Source organism: Sciurus carolinensis, chromosome 16, assembly GCF_902686445.1.
Source record: "Sciurus carolinensis chromosome 16, mSciCar1.2, whole genome shotgun sequence".
Classification (NCBI taxonomy): Eukaryota; Metazoa; Chordata; class Mammalia; order Rodentia; family Sciuridae; genus Sciurus; species Sciurus carolinensis.
The window spans coordinates 7,629,128-7,653,362 of NC_062228.1; the positions used below are offsets into that span (position 1 = coordinate 7,629,128).

At 49.5% G+C, this 24,235-nt stretch overlaps 1 protein-coding gene across 3 annotated transcripts in view; it reads left to right on the top strand.

Moving 5' to 3' along the window:
* The window catches only part of Maf (MAF bZIP transcription factor), a 311,104-nt gene that overhangs the window by 60,652 nt on the left and 226,217 nt on the right, over window positions 1–24,235 (top strand). Inside the window, exon 3 of one of the 3 annotated variants that reach the window (XM_047527382.1) lies at window positions 16,251–16,269. The exons of the other annotated variants lie outside the window; for them this stretch is intronic. The gene's annotated coding sequence lies outside the window, so the exon portion shown is untranslated. Of the gene's footprint in view, window positions 1–16,250; window positions 16,270–24,235 lie in introns of those variants that run through there. 3 annotated transcript variants of the gene reach the window in all.

The window sequence follows — 24,235 nt, forward strand, 5'->3', positions numbered from 1 at the left end:
GACCAAATTGCTGTCGATATTTGGAAGAGGAAGAAGAAAAAGTCCAACATGCAATGTGTTTGATCCACCAGGACCACTCCGTCCCCTCTGAGTACGTGGCGGTGGACAGAGCTGTGTTTCAATTTCTGTTGTCTTGCCAGGACAGAGTGGGATTCACCGCTCTCAAGGTCTCTGGACTATCACTACCCAAAACATCCATCCCAGGCGTTGGGGGAGGGAGAGAAACTCTGCATAGCTATTTATTTTAAGTGCCTGATTAAAATTTCATGAAAACAGGAAGTCAGGGGAAAAGAATAGATTGCAAGAGCGATGAAATCCGGGGCTTTGTAATTTTTAGCTCACAGGGAAAAAAAAAAAGCGTTAAATCGTAAGGAAGGTATATTTTCAGAATCGTGCTGTGGCCACTAATGGCATATTTTGTCACTGGCTGGGGAGCTGGTGAACTAAGAATGGGTCCAATTTTTTAAATCTTATTACACAGTTTTGCTCTCATTTAGAAATTGTCACCTTAAAGTAACCTAATGCTGCTCTACTTAAGGCAGACCTGGCGTGGCTGGCTGAGTCTGCGTGTTGGGCACATTGTCTTCTGTTTAAGCAGATAGAAATGTTGTCCTGACACAGCTGAACAGCACAGAATCTGTCTGCCCCATAAGTTGATGTTGCCTAAGAACTTAATCTTATCTAATTCCCATAGCCAATGGGATAAAGAATTTGGGGGAAAGCAAGTAATGACTTTTTTTTTTTTTTTTCCGGGACAATCACTGAATGATTTCTATATTTGGTCAATGGGAAATAATGTGTTTCTCCAAAGAAGTAGCTGTGGGCTCTGAGCTGTCGAGGAAACCAGAATATGAAACAAAGCAAAACCAAAGTCCACATCAACCAAATGCAGTGATGGGAACCCAAGAAGGGTAAACTGCTCCAGCTCTCCGGCCGTTCCTCGAAATTCCACACTCGTGAATGAATGCGGTATGGTCAGGGCGAAGCTCCGGGATCTCTGTCTGAGCTCTCATTTGGCTGACCAGACAGGAATAATGGCAACAGGCTAATGGCTAGATAAGTTTCATTCGCCCGTTTCAAATAAATCCCCATCTAAAAAGCAGGCCTCGAAGTCCAATCCCAGAGGAAGACGTAATCCTTATGAGAGAAGGACAGGTCAGAGAGGAGCAGGAAATCTGAGCAATAAGGTATTGCATAGCCCCCAGCTAACCCAGCAAATTAAGTCCCCCTGCAGAAGGGTTAAGTCGGTTAGCTCTCTTCCCGGGCTTCTTGCTCTCCATTGAAACTGACCCCAACGGGATCAGGGTTTTTTATCAAGGAGGAAAAGCAACTGGAGATGCTGATGGACACAGTTGGATGCCAGGGAGACCCTTCAAAAGCTCTCCAAATCCCCCAGGGCCTGCATCGGCTCGAGTGGCTGGGAAATCCTGCTATCTGCAGGACAGTTGTGTATAGGTATATCACACGGCTTTAGGTCATTCCATGTTGATGAGCACGGGACTAATTCAACTGAGTTACTCACCACACAGAAAACAAAGAAAGAAGCCACATTAAACTTTTCAATCCCCTCCAAGTAGAAAAAGTCATCATTTCTATTTAGACCAATGCCTTCCTTCCCTTGGGACTGCTAGTCTCCAAGCCCTGCTGGATGATGGTGGGCATGACTCATGACCTTGCTGGAGTCATTTAACCCTCTTCCCTCCACTTCCTCCTTCTGTGAAGTGGAGCTTCTAACATTGTGAAGCTCATTACAGTCTACCTTCGTCACCGCAGTTTTAAGAATTAGCTTATCTTACTTTGTGATTCTCTGTTTACAATGGACCTCCTGTATTCACGGGTTCTGCATCATCAGATTCAACCTACTATTTGGATAAAAAAATAAATCATCTATACTGGGAATGGACAGATTTCTTTTCCCCTTATCATTATCTCCTAAACAGTATAACAACCATTTGCACTGTATTGGGTGTTACGGGTCATTCAGAGGTAATTTTAAGTATACTAGAGGATGTGTGTAAGCTGTGTCAAGCCAGAGTGACTGTTCAGTAGTAAATGTTTTTAAATGAATGAGCTCATGCTCGTAGATTGTTGTGAAGAATCAAAAGAAATAATAAGTGTGAAAGTGCATTTCAGATTTTTGGAGGGTCCACATCATTTCCTATAATGAGGTCTGGTCTAGTGCAGAGAAAACCCCCCTAGACTCCCTGTCCCTGGAGAGAATTCGTTCTACCCACCATAAAGGATAAGCCACAGAAGTGCCGTCTCCCCTTAGACCCTGTGTGGAACTCCTGTTAGAACCGTGACTGGAAGGGACACATGTCATGGAGACAAGTATCTACCCCTGTGGGTTTGCCACGTGGAAAACCCTGTGTTCTAGCATCATAATACTATCTGCTATCCAACAGTGTCGGCCAATGGATCAGGAAAAGCCCAAGAAGATTTTAAAATAAATTAGATGCCAGAAGAGAAAATTCCTGGGGCAGTATTTCTATGATGACTCCAACAGTATTATCATTCAGTAAATGCTCACAATTCCTTTTCCATCATTTCATCTTCCTCCTCTCTGGGCTAGGGAAGACAGAGGCAGAAGACCTCGTGTCCCCTCCTTGGAATCAGGAAATCGAAACACGGGACTCCTAGGGATTTGTCACTACTCTGAGTTCTCCAACCATGGGATATTTATGAAACGCGCATCTCCGAGGAGTTCCGGATGCTCAGAGCCTTCATCAAATTCAGCCTTACCATGTTCAGCTATATTAAGTGTCTTGCCCAGAGTCCCAGCAAGCAAGCGATCATTGGACTGATCTCTATCCAAGAAGCTTCTCTGATTTAATCACAGGCTTCTCTCCCCCCGCCCCCAAACCCCGGAGCCTCACTCGCAGCATGCACTATGTTTGGCCTTCAGAGATGGATTGTGCGTGCACTGGCCTCCCGGGTTTGACAGTCAATTCCCACAGGGCAGGGGCAATGTCTAGATGCCTGTTGATGCTTCAGGTTGTGCCAAGCACAGGGACAGTCACCATGTGTCTATGAACTGCTGTTGGTGGTAAGGCTGCTGTTTTGGTAGCTGACTGTTTCTTCCACCTGTGCAAGCAATCAGGGGTGGCACTGCAGATCTGCTCCCTCAGATCTCTGCCCGGGAAAGGGGACCTCCGTCACGTCCAGGCTTACTCCTCTTACATGTATTGAGTCACAGCAGTACTATCTTGCACACATAGGAAGGCTCTGTAAAAAGAACTGTGGTTTCGACCCCACGGTAGCCAAGAGCGTGACTGAGAAAACCAAATGGTGCTGAAACGATGGAGGCTCCATGGTTTGGAGCTGAAACCACCTGAATTTCAACCCAGGATCTATCTCTAAACAGCTGTGTGTCCTTGGGCCTGTTGTTCAATGTCTCTGAATCTGATTTGCTTCCTCTAGCCCTGGACACATCTCAGATCCCAACTGGGCGCTTGCTTCACCGTGAGCCACAGCATCTCCACACGAGCTCTATTTCTTGCAGCGCCATTTTCGTTGGCTGTTCCCTCCCAAGATGAGCCCTGTGGAGGTAGTGACCACATCTTATTTATCCTTATTTCCATGAAGCCCAGCCTTGTTTCTGGAAAATGAAGGTGCTAGTTCCAACATCGATCACAGAAGGGTGTGAGGTAAAGTGACAATTGTCTGAGCACTGAGTATGGTGTCTTTTTCACATAGAAAGCACATGGAAACCATTGGCTCATGCTACATTTTATCCAGTACACCTGAAATGAGCTGTCTTAACTGAAATCACAGAATTATCCCATTTTGTATATCCATGAGGAAACTGAGTCACGGGGATACAATCTGATTGGAGGTTTTTGTGCTGGAAAGACATGACCCACCATCGGTAAATAGATGGTGTTGATATTTGCAGAAGGTGAGAAGATTTTTTTTTCCCCTCGGAGACTTGGATTAGAAGGAGCAAGGAGTCTCTTGTACAGGGTGGTTGGGGAGACTGCTCTGGCTGGAAGCCTCAAGTCCTAGAATTCTGGAGTCCACAGCAGGAAGAACCCCGAGATCCTGCAGGAAACGTGTCCTGAGGATTAATGGCAGGCTGAATGCTGAGTGGGGACTTTTCCCTTCCCTCATCTGCATTGGAGGATCTTCCTTTTCCTCTGTACAGACCCGTGTGCTATATATCTTTTTCGGAAGGTACATCTATTAAACCAACAGTGGTGAAGCTCCAGGACAATTCTCTACCATGTAATTAACCCCCGTGGGTTCCCATTAGGATCCAATGATATTTTATGATTTTATTAACTAAAAGTAAACAGGGAAGTGTCGGTGGCAGAGCTGGGGTGTAGGATCTTGGCCACTTGAGCACAGAGCTCCCTCCGGCCATCTGCATCCCTCTCCCTCTGAACAATGTCTGAGCCCTTCCCGTGTGTCCTTGCTTTCAACTCATTATTCCCTGGAATCCTAGAGGAAAGTGAAAGACAGTGACCAGGAGGAACTCAGGCAGGCCTAACGCAGTGATCGTGGGTGAGTCATCCAAACTTTGCGAGCCTCAGTTTATTCATCTAACGTAGACAGTGAAAAACCGTAGCTCCTTGGGGCTGTTGCAAGGATGAAAGTTGGTAGCAGGTGAGGCGCCGGGCAGGTCCTGGCACACGGGAGTCTCCAGCGCTGATCCTTGCTCCTGAGGAGCAGCAGCATCACGGCAGCTGGGCAGCCCCGGTGTCCTGCCTTTGCTGCCAGCCCTGGAGACAAGCTTGTGCAGGTAGGTGAAGTGGCCCCAGATCACCCAAGGACAGGGTTGCGACACACCAGATCTGATTGGCACAGAAGCTGATGCTCTCCTCTGCTCTCTCAGTGCCAGGAACTGTGTTATGCTCTCACATTGGCCCCTGTTTGGGGACACGGAAGCGAGACAGTAAATAAGAGAAGCCCTTTCCAGGCATATATCCAGGTTCCAGAACCCGCAGGTCAGGGAAGGAAGCGAGGAGTTGCGGGTGCAGGAGGGGCAGCCAGAGCTCCGGTCTGGGCAGCTTGGAGAGGTGGGGAGAGCTGGGCTCGGCTGCAGGGGTGGCGGGAAGCGATCGTGGTAGGAAATCAGGCCAGAGGCTAACAGGTCCCTTGGGCCACAGTGACAACTTCAGTTCTTCGCGGAGGAATTGAAAACCCTCGAAGGGCTGGAGTCAGGGTGTGACCCGATCTGAATCCTCGTGTAAGATCACCCAGCTGCTAGGTGGAGTCAGAATTGGAAGACACAAAAGTGCAAGAGAGGAAGTCGGGAGAGTTGGCAGGCCTGGCCGAAGGGCCCGCCGCACACGCCCAGCAACCAGAAAAGGCTAAGCTCTTTGCAGTATTGCCTGGGACCCTTTGGGCTCAAAGTATCAGTGACTGCACCAGGGGTATTACTCCAAGGCAGCTTCGTCTCTCCCTGGGCCTCTGACTTCCGCTCTGGTTGGGGAAGGGGAGAGTCATACTCCCTTGGAGGACGGACACACAGCCAGGCCAGGAGGGACAGGTGAAGATGGATATGTGGTCAGGCTCCTCCAGGGCTCCGGATCCTTTTCCCACCTGGCCACAGGACATAGGACCACCGCCGGCCACCTGTGCTGTGAATACAGCCCTGGAGGAACTCAGCGGTACCTCAGCCCGTGGGTTAGGACCGGAAGGATGAGCCAACACAATGACAGCATTGCGAACCACAGGCAGGACATCTGGGAAGGAGAACAGCATTGCCAAGTCACCTGCTACAAGCCCTCCTGGTCCCTGAGGGTCAGGGGATGGTTAGCAATGACACGAGATAAGGGACTGGGTTTTTCACTACAGCAGACAGGGAGGGAGAGAGACGGGCAGGGGAGGAGAAGGCACGTGCTTCAGGGATGACAACTCCCCAGAAGTGTCCGAGACAACAGCTGGCGTGCTCTGCCGGAAGGCAGGGACCTCAGGCCCTTGGGAGTAGCTCTTCTACTTCAGACACATGGTTGGGGGTTGAGATTCTCCAGAGCATCCTGTTTATACAAGGCAGGTGGCAGACCCCAGCTGTTCGCTCTGCCCTGGGCAGAGCTGACCCAGCCTCTGTAGCTGTAATAGTGTGCCAATCCTCCGTCGAGCCTGGAATCTTGAACCCCACCTCTCAGGGGTTCCTCTGTGTTCAGTGTCCCTGGAGAGGTCACATGGTTGTTTCTGGGTCTCATGAGTTCTGAGCAACAATGCAGGTTTGCCAGTTTGTGCTGTACAGCTTTGGGAAAGTCACTGAACTTCTCTGGTTCCTGTGTATATAAACAGGAGGATTGTGAGAGCCTTACTATGGGGAATTTTGAAGATCAACTAAGAAAATAGGCATGAAAAACATTGGAAAGTAAAATATAACTATGAGGCATTTGTAAAGTTATTAGTAATATTATTCTCACATCCAGGTGTGTGATAGATCCATGGGCTTTCCACTTCTAGAAGTTCATAGTTTTTATGCATATAATAAAATTAATGATGCTAAGACTTAGCAAGCACCTACTATGTGCCGGGCACTGTCCTCTGTGTTTTTTATACGTCACTTTGGTCCTCATGATACCCTTATGTCAGGTAATACTATAATCATTTCATGAATGAGGAAAAATGAAGCACAGAGAGATCAAGTAACTTGCCCAAAGTCAGGCATCTGGTCAGAGTTGGTTCAGGGTCAAATGCAAGCCCACTGGCTGCAGAACCCATGTTCCTCATCACTACTCCCCATGGTCTGTTGATTAAGAGCTCACTGGGGGTTTTCAGCTTCCCCCGGAGAGTTCCACAAGATCCATCCATCAAGCTCAACGCTGTGTTGAGCACACAGCCAGCCAGGAGAGCTCCCTGAAGAGCTGTCCAGAGAAGGATGACTGAGCTCCATGTCGCCACCAAGGGATTCCCCAAGGACCAGTCTGGATGTCTTTGGTGGTCATGCATAGGCTGTGCAGTGGGATCCTATCTTCCTAGCAAGGTCACATTGGGCAAAAGATTCATCCTCTAAGTCTCTATTCCCCATCTGTCAAATGGGAGACACTGCAAACTGTTCCTGTCTGTAAAGCATACTAGGACGTCCAGCATAGAGTCATTGCGGATAGGGTTCTAGATAAAGGATGAACTGGTAGCACTTTGAGGAGATCGGTGGTGGCTTTTGATTCTTTGAGGACAGCTCTGTTGAGATGATGGACAATAGAGGCAGAGTCATAGGTCCTGGTAGAAAGGCCCCACCCTGGAGTTAGAGATGCGGGTGTCCTCACATCTTTCCAACCCTGCAGTGTAAAGGGGGCGCCAAGTCTTGGAGGTTGGGTGGAAGGCTAGCACCTCACTATTTGACCTTTATTTGCTGTGTAAATTATGTAATGTAAGTCTGCTGCCAGAGTCCTTTGGGTAAGCAGTCCAAATTAAGAAAATAAGTAATTAACTTAAATGACATACAGGCAAGGTGGACGGGACAGAGAGAGGGATGTACCCAGGACTCATGTAGGATTGGGCAGCCCCTCATCTCTAGATGTTTCCCTATCGGTATGTTTTGGTGATTTTAGACCATAATCTGGTTGAAAATGGTTGGTTTTCGTGATTTTCATCTGAAAAAAGAGAAAATCTGGCCCGGGTAGCTCAACCTCAGAGCCAAGGAGCTAAGATCAGAACTGAGACCTTGGTGGTTTTGGAATCTACAGTGTAGACTGATAAAGGTCTGGCAGATACCAGCAGATGCCAGATGGCTGAAACACAGTAAAAAACCAACCAAACAAACAAACAAAAAACAAAGCAAACAAACAAACAAACAAAAATAAAAACCAGCAGTGTTTCATGGCCCTGCAGAAAGAAAAGTGGGGATTCCACAGAGAGAATGCTGGAAGATTCAGTGAGGAAGGTGTTTCCTGCAAAATTGCTTTTAAAGAAAATCTCCTAAAACATAAATAAAAACCAATAAAGAATACAAGGAGTTAGTTGCTCTAAGACAGGGGCAAGAGCTTGGCATAAGGCCTTTGCTCTCTCTTCCCTTGCCCTGGATAGATCAGTGGGACCCTTGTGTTCCAGAGAGTACAGTTTGGGAAACACTGCACAGTGGAGAAGACCTTGGATATTGAAGATTGTGTTCCAATCAGTCTTCTCACCTATCAAATGGGACCAATAAAACCTCCGTGTCCGCAGACAGACTTCACAAGCACGTCACACACGTGCTGATCCACAGGAAGTCTTAAGGAAGCCTCCTACAGAGTTAGCATGTGACAAGCGTCTGCTAAAATACTCACCTGTTATATGACGTGCCCACTGCTAGCTTTGGGACCTCAGCACATTTACTTAACCTCCTATCTGTAGGTAATACCGAACTTACTTTGTCAAGAGGACATTTTAAGTGGCGCTGATTTTTAAGTCACTTAGGGTACCCGGCAGGTTTTTCTCCTTGCCATTGGCTCTCAGAAACTAAACAGAAGTCGATAATCCTTTTAAGTATCCCTAAAACAGAGTAGGTGGTGACTCCCAGGGCGCTTCGAGGTTTCAGCATTAGGGAAAGTTATTCACTTGGTAACATTGTAAAAACAGTTCCTCATCCCTCAGACTTCTCTTCCTCTGTGGGAACTCGTTCGCCCTGCTGCATGGACTTCCTTTCTATGAGCTGCCCTTCTCCATTTTTACCCCCTCTCTTTGAGACAGGGTCTCACTGTGTCCCTCAGGCTGGCCTGGAACCCCCAGGATCATGCAGTCCTCCGGCCTTCTCTTCCTCAGTGGCTGGGACACAGGTATGTGCTGCCATCTGGCTCCTACATGCTTCCGAGGTGGGGCGGGTCCAGCTGCTCTGCTGCCTGGTCCCCAGCCCTGGAGGGGAGCAGAGGAGGAAGGAGGGGAGCAGATCAGGAGCTGGGTGCAGGGTCACATGAACAAGCACCTTTGTCTCTGTTCCTCCCCGAGGGGCAGAAAAGATGGCTTAGTTCTGTCCAAGTTCCATGTTGAGTGGGGGTTAGCAGAGCTCATTGTGGTCACCCAGAGACACCCTCTGGATGAAGAGGCATCACTTTGACCCGTGCTTCTGCACTTGACTGGCATCTCATCCACAAGGATGGTCACCTGCCTGTTCCCGAGGGTAAAGAGCGCAGGAATCCGGTCTCCTCTCTTGCCTGGGAGGAGGAGAGCCAGAAACATTTTGATAAATGGCACTAATCTCCATCCCAGACAAAGATCTGAGTGACGAGGGACGAGGGTCAGCAGCCTGGATATCTAAGCAAATGATGGTGGCGATGGTGACAAATTACAGTGACCCTTTATTGAGCGTGGGCTCTGTGCTGAGCCATAACATCACCTGCATCCTCTCTCGGTGGATCCTCCCACCTGTGCAAAGCAGGCCCTCTTTCTGTGCCCCGTTTTCAAAGGTGGGAGCTGAGACTTGGAGAGGTGAAGCCACTGATGTGACAGTGTCGTCCCCACTACAGGCATTTCTCGTGCCACTCAAGTCAAGTGGGGCGGGATAATGAAGGAACCATTAAGTCAGACGGAGAGAGTGTGTAGGGGAAGGAGAGGGCTTTCTTCAAGGAAAATGGCGACCGCAGCAGCACGGTCTACCGGAGAGGGAGCCAGGAGAATAGACACTCCTACACCCCACTCGCCGCCCATGCCATCAGCGCCCTAGCTGGCCAAATCCACCAACCTTCAGAAAGCAGTGGACTCTCCGGTGACTGAAGGCCACCTACCACAGCCTCCCAGGGCACAGAACTGGGTAGATGGAGTTTGGATCTGTAGGGATAGACGGGAAATATCCAGAGGAGTTATAAATCTAGTTTCAAACCCAAATTCCTCTGCCACTAGAACCTGCATTTTCAGTTATGCTGCTGGAAGAAAATGGCGACAGGAGTACCGTGCAGAGAAATGCCCAGGAAAGCCAGCTCTCTGGGCAGCAAGCCGGTACCGACTTTAATTTCCAGGACGCCCTCTTCTGAATATGCTGTGTATATACCGTATTTGCAGGGTGCTGTGAGCACTTTCATATTATTTGATGCCAACTCATCTTCACAAACCAGCATTCATGAAACCATACCTGGGAACCCCTCCCCGCCCGACACCAGAGGAGCTGCACAGCAATCTGCTTTTAAAAGAATTCCACTCCACATTTGGATGATAGGCAATGGAAGTCTGACAAGCCGCGTGCGCGTGTTCGAGGTCCCTTCCCAGCGACAGCACTGTGAATAGACAATGAGACACATTCGCTTTTCTCCAAGGAGCCGGCAGAGCGTATTCTTCCCCGTGCCATGAAAAGTCCCAGGGATTGGGCCAGAAAGCACAAGTGGGATTTATCTGAAAACAACAGCTAAACGTTTCAGAAATTAAGCTTACTAAAATGTAGGGGAAGGAAAGCGACCCATAGCCAATGCCCACTTCTGCGGGGAGGGGTGGGGAGGAAGGTGTTCTTGGGGTGGCTTCCGTTCTTTCGTTCGATGAGGATTTATGGCTGTGCTTTTCCTCACCTGGGAGATGCGCAGTGTGGAGAAAGACCCGGGTTTTCAGATCCAGGACAGTTTGTGTGGGGCGCAGCCGGCCCGCTGGCGGGGAGCACCTGCCCTGGGTGCGAGTCAGCATTCTGAGCTGGTATATGTCGAGGACATCCCACACAGCAGCTTCTCAGCTGAGCACTTTCGTTAATTCATTCCATGAATCCTCACGGCAAGCTCGGGAGGCAGGTGCTTCTACCACCTCTGCTCCACAGAGCAGGAGACAGAGGCTCCGGCAGGTTAGTAACTCATCTGGGATCCCATGACTGGTAAAAGGTCGAACTGGGATTGGCTTCCCAAGCTTTTGGAGAACCATGTTCACCATCGCGTTGCTAGATTCCTTCCCATGTGTGGACCCTCGGCTGTGGGGCAAGTTCCCCAGATGCTCTGTTCCCTTAAATATCAACAGCGCTCCAGGAATGGCTTGGGGTTTGGACTCACGTGATGTCAAGGCCTAATTAACACTCTGTGAGGTGACCATTGTTTACTACTCTCCAGGTCCCCCCGGGGGCTTGGTTGGCACTCAGGGAGGCTCTGTGACATACCCTTGGCCACATAGCTGGTCAGTTGCAGAACCTCGTTTTGAAATCCTGAAATCCAGTTCCCCCAGCTCTGCAAGCTGAGTTCTGTCTGCTATTGATAAGCTTCAGGTGCTCAGAACAGGGGCTGCTGCCCAGCTCCAGGGCCTGTCCAGTGTGGCCAGCGACAGGTGGGAGTGTGTGCTTGCACAGCCCACGCATGCGGCCACACACGTGCAGTACTGCTGTGGGGGTCCTTCCGGGCGCCTCTGCACAACGGGAAAGGTGAACAGCACCCCTCTGGGCAGACGGAGCCCTGTGGTCACCCAGCTTGGGGGCAGTCTGCATCTCTGTCCTGCACCTCACCCCACCTTGACATCTGCAGCCGCCTGATGCTTGAGCGTGTGAAGGTGGCCAGCACGTGCGGAGAGACCCATCTGGGGACTGCACGGCCCTGATCCTCATGGGCTGGGGAATTAAATCAACACCTCTTTTCCTGACACAAACCTGATGTGGGCACACCTGCTTCTTTGGGATGTGTCTTTGCTATTATTTTTCTCACATTCAGTTATGGATGATCTGGAAGCCAGTAGGCAGCTGTTTTTCTAAGCAGCCTTGTCTTCTCAGGATCCTTGAAGGGTCACTGATGAGCAGGTAAAGGGAGGTTGCTTCTCAGGAGAGAGGGGCTCAGAAGGCCAATGCGGGTGGAGGTGGGGCCTCATTGCTCCTCCCAGGCCACCTGGGATGGCTCCCGGTCTGAAGACCAAGCTGTCTTCCACCTCAGGAGGCCTTGTGGGGTATGAACCCTATGACCCTTCTGGCCCAGGAATGTACCCCCAAAAGTCATGTGTGGCAGGGCAAAGCTGGAACGCTGTGTTTCTTCCATTGCCTGAACTGGCAACTGGCTGGGGGAAGAAACAACTGAGAGCTTGGAGGGGGCTCTGACTGGAGATGGGGACAGTCCAGGGACAGAGGATCCTTGTGCTGAAGACAAGATCCAAGGATCCAAGGGCAAAGGAGCAAAGGCCCACCTTTCAAGGTCAAAACAGATGGTCTCAAGGAGCCTTGGGATCTGAAGAAGCTGCCTTGACAGGTAGTAAGTTCCCGGTCACCGGTAATAGTCAAGAGGAACTTACGACAGGAGAACCTGTGCTCTGGGGGACAGATTGGCCCACTCACATCTCACCTCTCTGTCCCCTGAGATGTCGTGTTCATCCTGGATCAGCACGCTGGTTAGAGTCAGTCTGTGTCTATTTTGTCACAGCTAATCAAGGTGGCTCATGTTCACAGACACAGCCAGGGTGGATATTTAGAACCGAGGCACAGGAACTCCGAGGCTGCGCGGACCCCGGCTGCAACCTTGCCTCTGCAGAGAGCCCTGTGCAGGTGGCCAAGTCAAGCCTCCCTTTCATCCTCTGCAAATGGGGACACATTTCTCAGAGGGAGTTTTGTGTTCTTTGAGGTTCACTGAGGGCCAAATTCTGAGCACACAATCAATGGTGTGCATGCTCAGGCACCTGTGCACGCGTGCACACTCACACACAAACACAAACACACAGCAGGTCAAGCTGTTGGGAGCCCAGCGAGTGTGCACTGCAAGACACGGTGCTGCCTCTCCCTCCTGGCTCTAACTGCACTCTACGTCTCTCTTATTTTTAAAATTAAAATGCGATAAATGCAGCCATGTTTTCATTGTCAATAAAGATAATAAAACTTTGCTGGGTAATCTGTTCTTTTCCGAAATAAAGACCTGAATTTATTACTATTTATATTCAGATTTTGGACTCTCCTATAACTAATCCATTTAAACTTCTCTCTCTCTAGCTTTTTTCTCCCTCTCTCTGTCTCACACACACACATACACAAGCACAAATATTATTATTTTTAAAAAATATGTTCCCTCTGCTCTGAGAATGAGGTGTTGAGGGGATTATTCCCCTCCCCCCACTTTTTTCTTTTTTGCAAAGAAAACACCTTTCTAGGGTTGGCATGACATTAATAAAAATAATAAAGGAGAAGGTTTGGAGGGAAAAGGTAAATAAGGCGATTCATATATCATCTGCAAGAGATGCAGGAGCGAAGCAAAGACAAATCACCGTCCGCGTGCGCTGGAGATCTTCCTGAGTCAGCGCCCGCTGCTCCCCAGCCTCCCAGCCGCTGCTGCCCTGGGTTGGCTGCTTCCGCTCCGAGGGGTGGCCCATTTGGAGACGGCTCATAATTAGCTGTGCTTCTTCTGCAGTGACTGGTAATAGAGGTGTCTCCTCACGTATAGTAACTTAAAATGCAGAAGCATCCCTCCCCGCCCAGGGCCATGCACAGGAACATGCACATATGTGCGCATGCTCACACACGAGCACGTCCCACTCTTGGACAGTGGCGACCTTGGGGGGAACACCAGTGCTCAGGAATGACCAGCTGCCCAAGGTGCAGGGCCCAGTGCAAAATATTGCGCCTTGTGTCCAAGAATTTTTAAAATTCGAAAATGACAGCAGCAGAGCTTTCCATGCACAGGAAACTCCCAGGTGCAGTGTCCTGTGTGACTGCACAGGTCACACACCATGATGCTGTCCCACGCTATGTGTGTTTCTAGGTCACAAGCCTTGTGGGCGTGACAGTAAATAGGACCCAGAGTGGCTTCACATTGTCCTTCAATTGCAAACGCAGCAGGACCATCCGTTCTGGAACCCCTGAGTTGTGCGTCTCTGTCCCATGAGGAAGCAGAAGCCATTCTGAAGGTGGCTGTGGCGGTCAGCAGGCTTGGGAGATGCCCCACCCCCAGGAACAGTTGTGCACCCTCATCAAAACTCTGCTTCCCACTTGGAGGATTCTCTGAATGGTTCTAGTCGCCTGATATTCCAAATGCAGCTCTGAGGCCAGAGAGAGGGTAAAGGTACTTCTAGTAAGACTCGTTCCTGTTCACCGAGCTCTATGCCGTGGGCCATGATACCCCTAAGCACTTTACACAGATTTATCTGACAGCCAACACCTGTACCATTGCACCATTTTACAGATGAAGAAACTGAGGCACCTTAACCCACACTGTCCCATGGTCCCAGATGTGGAACACCTACAAAAACTTAGAGAACATATCATTATGTAACACAATAATATCTTAATTTTATTCTACCTATATGAATTAAAATAAATTAATATAATAATAAACAAGCTTTAGGTTATGATTTCCAACCTATATTAACGTGCCTGTGTCAATTTCATTGAAATAGTCATGGAGTAGAAAACTTGGAACTTAGTGGGTTAAAGTCCAATAGCATTCCTGAGACTGCACAGCCAGGGAATGGCAGGGTTGCCTTATGCACTCCCTTCCAGAACCTTCCCTGGCAACTGCCCTGCTATGTCCAAATCAATTCAGGGGCCGAGGCGTGGCTCCTGCTCCAGGTCGGCACCCTGTCACGCCCTTCAGCTGCAGTCTCCTGCCTGGGTGTTCCAATGTCCTTCTTCTCCCTTGCTGTCCCGTGAATGCTGGATGCCAACTCTGCCAAGTGTATTCTCACAGCAGACAGAGGAGGCCCTGGCAGGAAGGGACCCCATCAGAACCAAAGAAAAAAGACAGGCTTGGTCCTTTTGTGGAAGACCCTGCAACAACACATGTCCCCAGAGTAATGGTGGGCCAGGCCTCCACCGCCAAGACCGGGCCCCAACGCGAATGAACTGCCTGCTCTGGCCAAGGTACTAGAGGCTTGGCCAACACCCCCGGGTCTTTCCTGCCTCATGCTGGCCCAGACCTGGCCACGGCCAGCCAGGAACGGGAAGACGGGTGGCAAGGCAGGAGCAGCCTCTCAGAGCTGGCCCCCAAGCCCAGCAGGGCCCCGAGTCCCATCCAGCAAGGCCCAGGCTGCCAACACGCTTGCCAGCCAAGCTGTGTAAACATTCACACTCTCTGGCCAAGTGGGCGGAGGGGGCACAAAGGCCTCTCCCCAGGACTGGGACCTCCGGCTGCAGCGCTGCCCTCAGAACCTGGGGAGGCCACCCCAGGCTTTCTCAGACACCAGTGCTGGTGTGGACTCAGTTTCCCTTATGCCAAGACACGTCCTATTTTTGTTCTGTTTCTGCTTAGAGCAGAAGGGGTTTGCACTGTCACCACTGCACCTCGGAGACACGTCACCGATGTGGTGACAAAGCCTGATGACAAGGACCATGCCACCCACTGCGAAGGGTGTGAACTTTGAAAGGTGCTTGTAAGGACCTAAATGTAAAGGGCAGGGTCTGGCAGCTACCACCAACCTCACTTACTCATTTTTGGGGATTCAGGTGAAATTCATACAGCATAAAATAATCCGCTTTACAGTGTGTGATTCAGTGGCCTCTGCTGCGTTCACGACGTCAGGCTACCAGGGCCTCAACCTAGTTCCAGCTCATTTTTGTCACCCCAGAGGAAACCACATCTCCACTAGTAGTCACCTCCCCCCACCCCTCCCTTGGAAGCCGCCGATCTACTTTCTGTCTCTAGGACTCCGATTGCCTACACTGGACACTCATGTGAACTGGATCATGCGGAACGTGGCCTTTTGTGTTTGGCTTCTTTCATTTAGCATGTTTTTAAGGTTCGTTTGAATTTGACCTTTCTGTGTAAGGTTTTCCGTCATGCGTTATGTTACGCTCACACTTACGCTCACATATGCACCTTTTAAAGTCAGCCCTCCAAATCCACAGATTCCACATCCATGGATGCAACCAAGTGTGGATCGGTAATACATATTTTTACATTGCCTCTGTACTGAACATGCGCAGACTTTTTTCTTGTCATTATTCCACAAAAAAATACAATATAACAACTGTTTATACGGCATTCACATTGCATCATGTATTCCTAGTAATCTGGGGATGATCCAACCTCTGCAGGAAGATGCACAGAGGTTATGGGTAAATCCTACACCACTTCATGTAAGAGATCTGAGTATCCGAAGGGGGTCCTGGAGCCATGCCCACAGATACAGAGGAACTGACCGGATATGGTAGGAAAGTGAAGCCGTTGTTCAGATGAGCCCTGGCTGGAAAGAGCAGCCACCCTTGGAGGAGGCAATTGGGAACCTTTACAGAGAGCAGATACAGAGAATGCAGGGTAAGGGAGCAGAGGCTCTGCCCAGCAACCCGAGCCAGAGCCGGACACAGTTGTTACAGTCCTGGCCTGAGATGCAAAAGTAGGTACTGTGACCAGAGGAGATAAACACTGGGAGGAGGCTTCTCACTGGAGACCCTGCAGGGAGGGAGGGAATCAGAAATAAATACCCAGATTTCATTTTGTCTCTGCTCCCACCAGGGCTCCCCATTGGCAAACCCAACAGAAGCCAGAGGGCATGAGAACTGCTGGAGAGTCCAGACGTGGTGGCCGCAGGAGGCAGCATCTGCAGGAGCCAGCAGGGTCCCCCACACAGTGGCTAAGGGCTCGCACAGAACTGCTTCCCCTCCCTCCAGGGGCAGCTGCAGGGCTGGACCTCACCTCCCCCTGGTGCAGACCCCATTCCCCAGCCCTGGTTTCTGTCCCTGTCTCTCCTGCTCTGACTTGAGCCATCACCCTCCCATGACTGATGGCTGTGGCCATCTCCAAACAGAACCTTTCCCCACTTAAAAAAAAAAAAAAATGAGATTTCTATGAAATCCACATCCATGTTTTTAAGGTAGTAATAATTAGGTACTTTATATATTCGCCAAATGGAATCACATAAAACCTTTGAAAAATAAAATATTTATGAAATGATTAATAAAATGGGATATTTCACAGCACCTGGTATCTTGACTTATGTGCTCATCAGTTGACTTAGAGATGTTCCAAGTACATTGCTGGGTAGGAAAGCAAGATGCAGAGAAGTTAATGAAATATGCAGTCTATTTTTAAGTAAATCTCCACCAGAACATATAAACAGCATAGATGGGTGGATAGATAGATAGGTAGATAGACAGATAGATGGATAATTTTATAGGCTTTCTTTATGAGAGAGGTTCTGGGTTTATAGGAAGACTGAAACCAATGTATCAAAGTTCCCATAAACCAGGCTACACACAGTTTTGGTCCTTTGCTCCCAACCCTCCAGGTACATTCCTGCTAAAAACAAATCCCAATCTCTTGTGGCGACCTTAGGGGCTCTCCATGTCCTCCCCTGCTTCTCTTCTTGGCTCCTTCAGCTGTAACCTCCTTGGTCCCTTCACCCAATGGTCTCCCATAGCTCGCTCAGTCCCCACACCTCTGGAGGCAGAGTGTGGCTCTGACTGAGCTCCCACCAGCCCTTACCACAGAGCTCCATCCGGGACCTCATCCGGGCCTTGCTCTGGGTGGCTCTCCTGGGACCGACATGGCCCCATCTTCCATTTCTTCTGTAGGCTCTTGCTGGCTTCAGGCCTTGCCCACATTCCTGCTGCTGAAATGGGCTTTCAGCGTCCCACACAGAAGACCCTCACCAGATGGACGTGGGGTCAGGATCTTCAGTTGCTGCTTTGCTTGTCAAAGGCACTGTGACTGGTTGTTCACGTGGAGAGTCTGAGAGTGAGAGCTCAGGTGGAACCCTGAATCCTTCCCCACGGAACCCAGGAGCCTTGACTACTGAGATTCAGCTGCCTTAGCAATGAGTGGGCTACAGAAGGTGCCCGCATTCCAGGACATCCTAAAAGCAACACGCAAAGAAAGGACGCAGGACAGTCGCTGGTGACTGAGTAAATTTTAGTTTCATCTACTTTGACTGGCATCAGTCTAACTGCAAGAAATCTCTTTCTTACTGAGGTGTTCACTTTGGGGAATCAACGGGCTGCGAAGGAGACTCATCCTCCCCTGAAGCCCAGGAAACAGGATGCCAGAGGCCATGTCTCCTCTTGTCTTCTCACTCCTGCTCTTCCTTTCCTCCCTTCTCCACGGTGCTCCTTCACTTCTTTCGTTGCCTTCTCCTTCCATCCCTTCTGGCCGCTCTTTTTGGTGTTGGGTCTACCATGTTGCGAGAGCTTCCTTCAGTCCACTGACTGTGCTTCTCCACTTTGGCTCTGGTTCCTGTCCCTGTGGCCTCATGTACTCAGGTCTTCTAGCCCTCTACTGACATCCTGGTCACAGAGATACCGGGTGCAGACCCGGCCTTCCCATTCGCCAGATCTTGCTGACCACCTTGGACACTCTTAACAGGCTGACCTTTGGCTCCACAGCCAGCACTGCTGGAACACCTCTCTCTGTCCTGGCCCTGCCCCTAGTCCCAGGTCCTGGCACCCTGTCCAGTGTGGGAGTGGACGTTGCCCTAGCTGTATGGTTTGGACAGGAAGCAAGCGCTTCCGGACAAACTGGTGATCGGGAGACTCTTCCCTAGGAACAACGGGTCCCTTTTTCTGTGGTCTTTTTATAAATTTTAATCTTCCTCCTTTGACAAACTTCCCCCCTCTCGTATGACTGAGGGACAAGGACAAAGTAGTCTTAAAAACACACGAAAGCCTCCACATCTTCACCTCCCAGTAGAAAACTCTGGCAGAGGGCTCACTCCCTCATCGTACTGGGGCCTCGGGCACAGCAAAACGGACGCGGGCTCTGACCTTCCAGATTACACTTCAAAGCATGATTTCAGGTTGTTTTCCAGAAAAGAAAAATGTCACTGCTATAAGACAGAAATTTGGTCAGCATCAACATCTTCTGCCTGTTTTCCCCCTACTTGGAATTCTGAGTTTGGAAATGAATTAAAAAATAGCTCACCCTTTAGATAAGATGTATGTTTGACATGCTGCTTCTTGGTCATCCTTTCCGTTTGTTTTTCTGAGTTTTAAAAATTGTTGTGAATGCTGGCAAGTGATCAGACTCCAAGAAGGCAGATGCAGGAGCCGCCGAACAAAACTGAAAACCCACTCTATGGCTGTATGTGTGTGCACACACACACATGCACACACATCGTCATAGTTTTACAATAGGAAATGTGTGGAAAGGGAACATTGTCCCCTCCAAACTGTGGCAAGAAAACATAAAGAACAGATCCCTGTGCCTGATGTATGGCATTGCGCTGTCTGGGCATAGTCTCATGCTATATTCATCCCTCATCCACCCATCTGTCCATCATCCATCCATCTACCCATCCATCCATCATCCATCCATTCAACTGTTCATCCATTCACTTATCCATCCTCCATCCACCCATCCATTCAACCATGCACCCATCGATACATCCCTCATCCTTCCATCCATCCTCCATCTATTCTCCATCCATCCATTCATCCATCCAGTCATCCATTAATCCACTCATCTGTTCCTCCTCCATCCATCCATCACCCATCCTTCCCTCGAACCATTCAGCTGAGAATTATTGGGTGATTGTTCTGCACCGGACACTGTGCTTGCTCTGTGAGTTGCATGTGATTCTCATTTAATCCTCAAAGTAGTCCTACAAGTTAAGAAACTTGTCATTTCCTCCTGATAAGAAAGCAAAAGCTCCACCAGGTTAGTAATTGTCTAAGTCATACAGCTCCGAGAGCCTGAATGAGAATTCAGGGCTTCATTGTCCAAGTCCAGAGCTTTATCTCCTTCGGCAGTGTGCTTACTGGAGGGGCGGAGGAGAGAGGGGCGCCAGGTGCAGGCTGCCAGCTACAGGGTGAAAGGCGGAGGCGGAAGCAACCCCGAACTGTAAGCTCATGTGTTCTGCCCTGCTGCTTTCTGAAAAGGATTTCAGATGCCTCAGCTTATATTAGATGTGGGCTACAGTGAAACAGCCAAATGGACATGGCCCACACAGAAGGCAAACAGTCATATCTAGGTACCTAATTCTAGGAAGCACCCTCTGCTGGATAGTATCTAAAAGATCCTAAGAGGAAAAGTTCAACCTTACTTGAAGGGAGACATTTACTGCTTCCCCACAATATACCAGATAATATGTCAGAGACAGAAATCATTGATTTAATTATTTTACTTATTTATTAAAACTTAAGCTAATTTCATAAGTGGTTCATGGGATATTAAAGTACAACAGTGCTTAAGAACTATAAAAAAAACCTAAAAATAAAAGGATGGTGGAATCACACACCATAAAAAGAGGTCAAGATTAGGGAGTGATCATGAGGCAAAATTGCAGACCAAACAATTCTACACAGTAGCTCTGATTGGGGGGCCACACATTTGGCACTGAGCTTCCTGGTGACCAAAGTGAAAAGGGAAGCAGAATCAGTCATGTGATTTTCCTTGTCCAAGAAGAGAAAACAAAGCAGTTCCTCTTCAAGCAAAGATTAAAAGGAATTCACTCCCTGGTGAGAGTCAGAGAATCCAGTCACAGAGGTATCCATGGAAAAGCCACAGTGGTATCCATAGTGTGACTATGGATTTCAGTGCAGCACTGCAAAGCATCTCCAAAAGGAGGGATTTTAAACTGGGGACCACAGTACTTAGGTTTTCCATCTCTGAGAGTTTTATTTACTTGAATTTGCAGTAAACATTTTTTTTAATCAAATAGCTGCTTAGCATAGTTTCTAGAACTTTGTAGACAATAAAAAAAATTGTTAAGTGAGCACATAGAATATAAGCAAGGAGACTGGCAAAAATGAAGGGCAAACTTAATAGGGTACTGGACATTCTTCCTTCAAGGTCCTTCAGAGGCAAGCTGGTTCCTGAGCTCCTGCCAGTCACAAACCCAAGCTGCCCTTCTCTGGAACATTGTCCCTGGAACGTGAGCACTCAGACAGTCCTACCAGGCTAGTCCTTGAAAACATTAGAGGGTCCCCTAGTCTCCATATACACACATGCACACGCGCACACACACACAGAGCCAATTCCTTTGATAAGAGCAGGTAGCCTCTTCATCAACACCTGGAGACATAAGAAGATGTGTGTAGATGAAGTGCACAGTGGGATGAATTTTGGTGGAAGGTTCGCCCCCATACAACCACCACCTCAAAGAGCACATAGGCTATTTCCCTGGCCCATGGCATTCCCTCCGGTCCCTGCAATGGACCCTGCCCTCTCCACACACCCACTGACTGAGCTTGTGAGCTTCAGCCTGTTGTTTACATCTTCTTCTCACCGCTGGAGTCAGATGGAGCAGAAGGCTTAAAAATTCGGAGGCAGCTCAAGATGTCTGACCCCCTTATTTTGTGAATGGGGAAACTGAGGCGAGCAGGCTTGTCTGAGGCCAGTCCATGGTCAAGGTGGTGGAACTCTCCAGGTTTCTCAGGTCAGTACTGCTTCTACCATAGCCACTGCCTGAGTGACTAGCCCTTACAACTGATGGGCCAGTGGGAGGGGAACCAGCGGGGGACAGGTGACATATATTTCATTGAAGTGAAAAATTGCAGTGGTGGTGGAAATTATTCAGAATTATCCTCAGAATTATTAAGAAAATGACACCCTTAAATAAATGTTTGAAAGAAATGAGTTTCTTTCAATGGGAATAATACCTCACAGCCACTTCTCAGAACTCCAAAGAGAGAAACAAATTAAGAGACACCCTTCGAGCAGTCGGGGGGAAAAAAACACAGAGTTCCTAATAAATATCTCACCAATCCAATTATAACATTCAAATCAAGGAGAGAAAAATATGGTATCAAATATAATGAAAGTTTCCTTTCCCATCGGAGACAGTCTGCTCCTCGTTGTCCAGCGCCGAAGGGAATTTCCAAGTCAGCGTTTGTAGGAGAGAGGGAAAAAAAAAAAAACGCCATGTAAATCAAAGTGAAATAATCAAATTTTTCTGGTGGAAATAAGTTCAGTTGTTTGATGTAATTTTGACACTCAGCATAATTTCAGCACCGATGCTGGGGCTGGGGTTCGCGGTGTCTCCAGGAGATTTGAATAGTGAGAATTTATCAATCAGGAAAATCTAGCTTAGGCCTTGAAAGCCATGAGGCCTACCCATTTGGGGGCCAAACCAAGATTTCTTGTAGATTTACTGCCGATAGAAAAGCAGAAAAGACCTGTTGCCAGCTGCGGGTAGACCCGTGGAGACTAGTGGAGTCTCCCCAGAGCCTTAGAGGTGACCTTGTGGAAATAGGGGCTTTGCAGACATACGTGGCCAAGATGAGGTCATACTGGCGTGGGGTGGACCCCAAATCTAATGACTAGTGTCTCTAAGGAGAGGCGAGGGTGGAGACAGAAAAGACAGGGACGGAAGCAGGAATGTTGTAGATACAAGGCAACGATGACCGAGGACCACAGGCCACCACCAGGAGCTGGGAAGGCTGCACGGAGTGGCTCCCAGACCCTCCAGAGGGAGCAGAGTCCCGCTGCCACCTTCCTTTAGGACTCCTGGCCTCCCGGCTGGTTTGGTAAGCCCTGATTACCAGCGCCTGTCACAGCAGCCCTAGCAAACACCACGCTGGAGTTGGGTCAGACGGTTCTGCTTACAGAAGGAAGAACCTGTTCGCAGTCGGGGTGGGGGACACCAGGCACACGGGAGGTGAGTGACCCTGACAGAAACTGATTTGCAGTGTTTTGTGCGAGCAGTCGAGCTTCCCCCAGGAGCTCTCTGAGGAGGCCCAGGTCCAAGTCAATGCCAATGAGGGGCAGGGGCCTCGGGAGTCTGCAAGCTTCCAGCAAGACCCCTGTCTGCAACCTCTGGCGCTTGTTCAGTTATTTTAGTGGCACCAACACAGGCTGCTCTGTAGAGACCAGTCCCAGGGCTTAGCGGAGAGCTTGCCTGGAGCACCTGGGAGGTGGGGCCGGCAGGTCTTCTGAGCTCTTTTCTTTGTGGACCACCCTGCTTCTGGGGAGACCGGCAAGGTTTGTAATTCCAGCCTGGTATGAGGAGACAGGGGCTCAGAGAGGGCACTGCAGGAAGGGAATCTGACCCAAGGAGCAAGAGGCCGGACCCTGGCCTCTGCCATTCTGCAGATGGAGAGCTTGGTGACCCTCGTCTAGGTTTTCATAACCTGGGAGTCTACTGTGCAGATGGGCAGAGGTCGGGCCTGTGTCACCACCGAGGGGGTGACAGTGTTCCATGAAGGACATCTATGGTGCTGGTGCTGGGCTATTGATCACCGGTCCTCAGTGTCTCTCTCTTTCTCTCGCTCTCTCATTAGGTTAAGCTTCTATTGTACTTTGTGACTGATGCAACAAATTATCACAAACTGAGTGGCTTAAAACAACAGGAATTTATTCTCTATCAGTTCTGGAGACTGGAGGCCTGGAATTGAAGGTCTGGCAGGACAGGCTTCCTCTGGATGTTCTAGAAACTGTTTCTGGTCTCTTGCAGCTTCTGGCTACTGTTGGCATTCTTTGGCTTGTGGCCACATCTCTCTCTGTTCCACGGCACCTTCTCCTCTGTCACCTGGTCATCTCCATGCCACCTTCTTCCCTGTGTGTCTCAGTCCCCGTGCCTCTCTCGAGGGATGCGTTTCATTGGCTCTAAGGCCCACCTGGATGACCCAGGAGAAACTGCTCAAGATCCTGACTTATTCACAGGTTCTGCCGTATAAGGTGATAATCACAGATTCCGCACATCAGGACGTGGGCATCTCTCTTTGGAGAGTATCTTGGGCAGTTGAAACCACTGTAACACAATACCCCTGACTGCAAGATTCAGGAACAACAGAATTTATTTCTCATAGTCCTGCAGGGAGCGAAGCTCACGATCAAGCTGCGGGCAGAGACAGTGTCTGGGGAGGGCCCACTCTTTGGTCTCAGGGTGGCACTTTCTTGTTATGTGCTCACATGGTGGAAGGGACAGGGCAGCTCTCTGGGGCCCCCTACATGAGCCTTCCGCCCTCGTGACCTAATCACTTCCCAAGGCCCCCCAGGGGAGAAAAACCCCATTACGTGGGTGATTAGGTTTTGACGTGAACTTTGAGAAGACATGAACAGTCAGACCATGGCTGCCAGTCAGCACCCACAGCCACCAGGCCAGGGGGCTTTGCAGAGCCTCTCGCTAGAGCAGGAGCTGCTGAGCGCTCACACGTTTCTGCTCACCCCTGTTGCACAACTGTGCATGGCAGGCAGCCTGCAGGGTCTCCTGGGAGGCACTAATAGGAATGGGGGCAGGGAAACGTGGAGTGGGGAGAGTTCAGGGCACAGGTGGCCACCTCTGACCCACCCTGGCCGAGCCAAGGGAGGCCTCTCAGAGAAGGTGCCTTCTCAGGGGCGGCCAGGACTGACAGCAGGGAAAACAGCCTTACAATGAGCCTTTTTTCCCCTGTCTTATTGTTTGTTTTAAATATGGGGATTCGGAGGCATGGAGAGGTCAATTAATCCTCGCCCGTTTCTGAAACTTCCTTTGTAAAGGAGGGAGAGAGGGAGAATTTACGTGCCAGCATTTAGACCCTTTCAAATGCAGCCACCGGCTTCCCATTTTGGTGGATGCGCTAAATGAC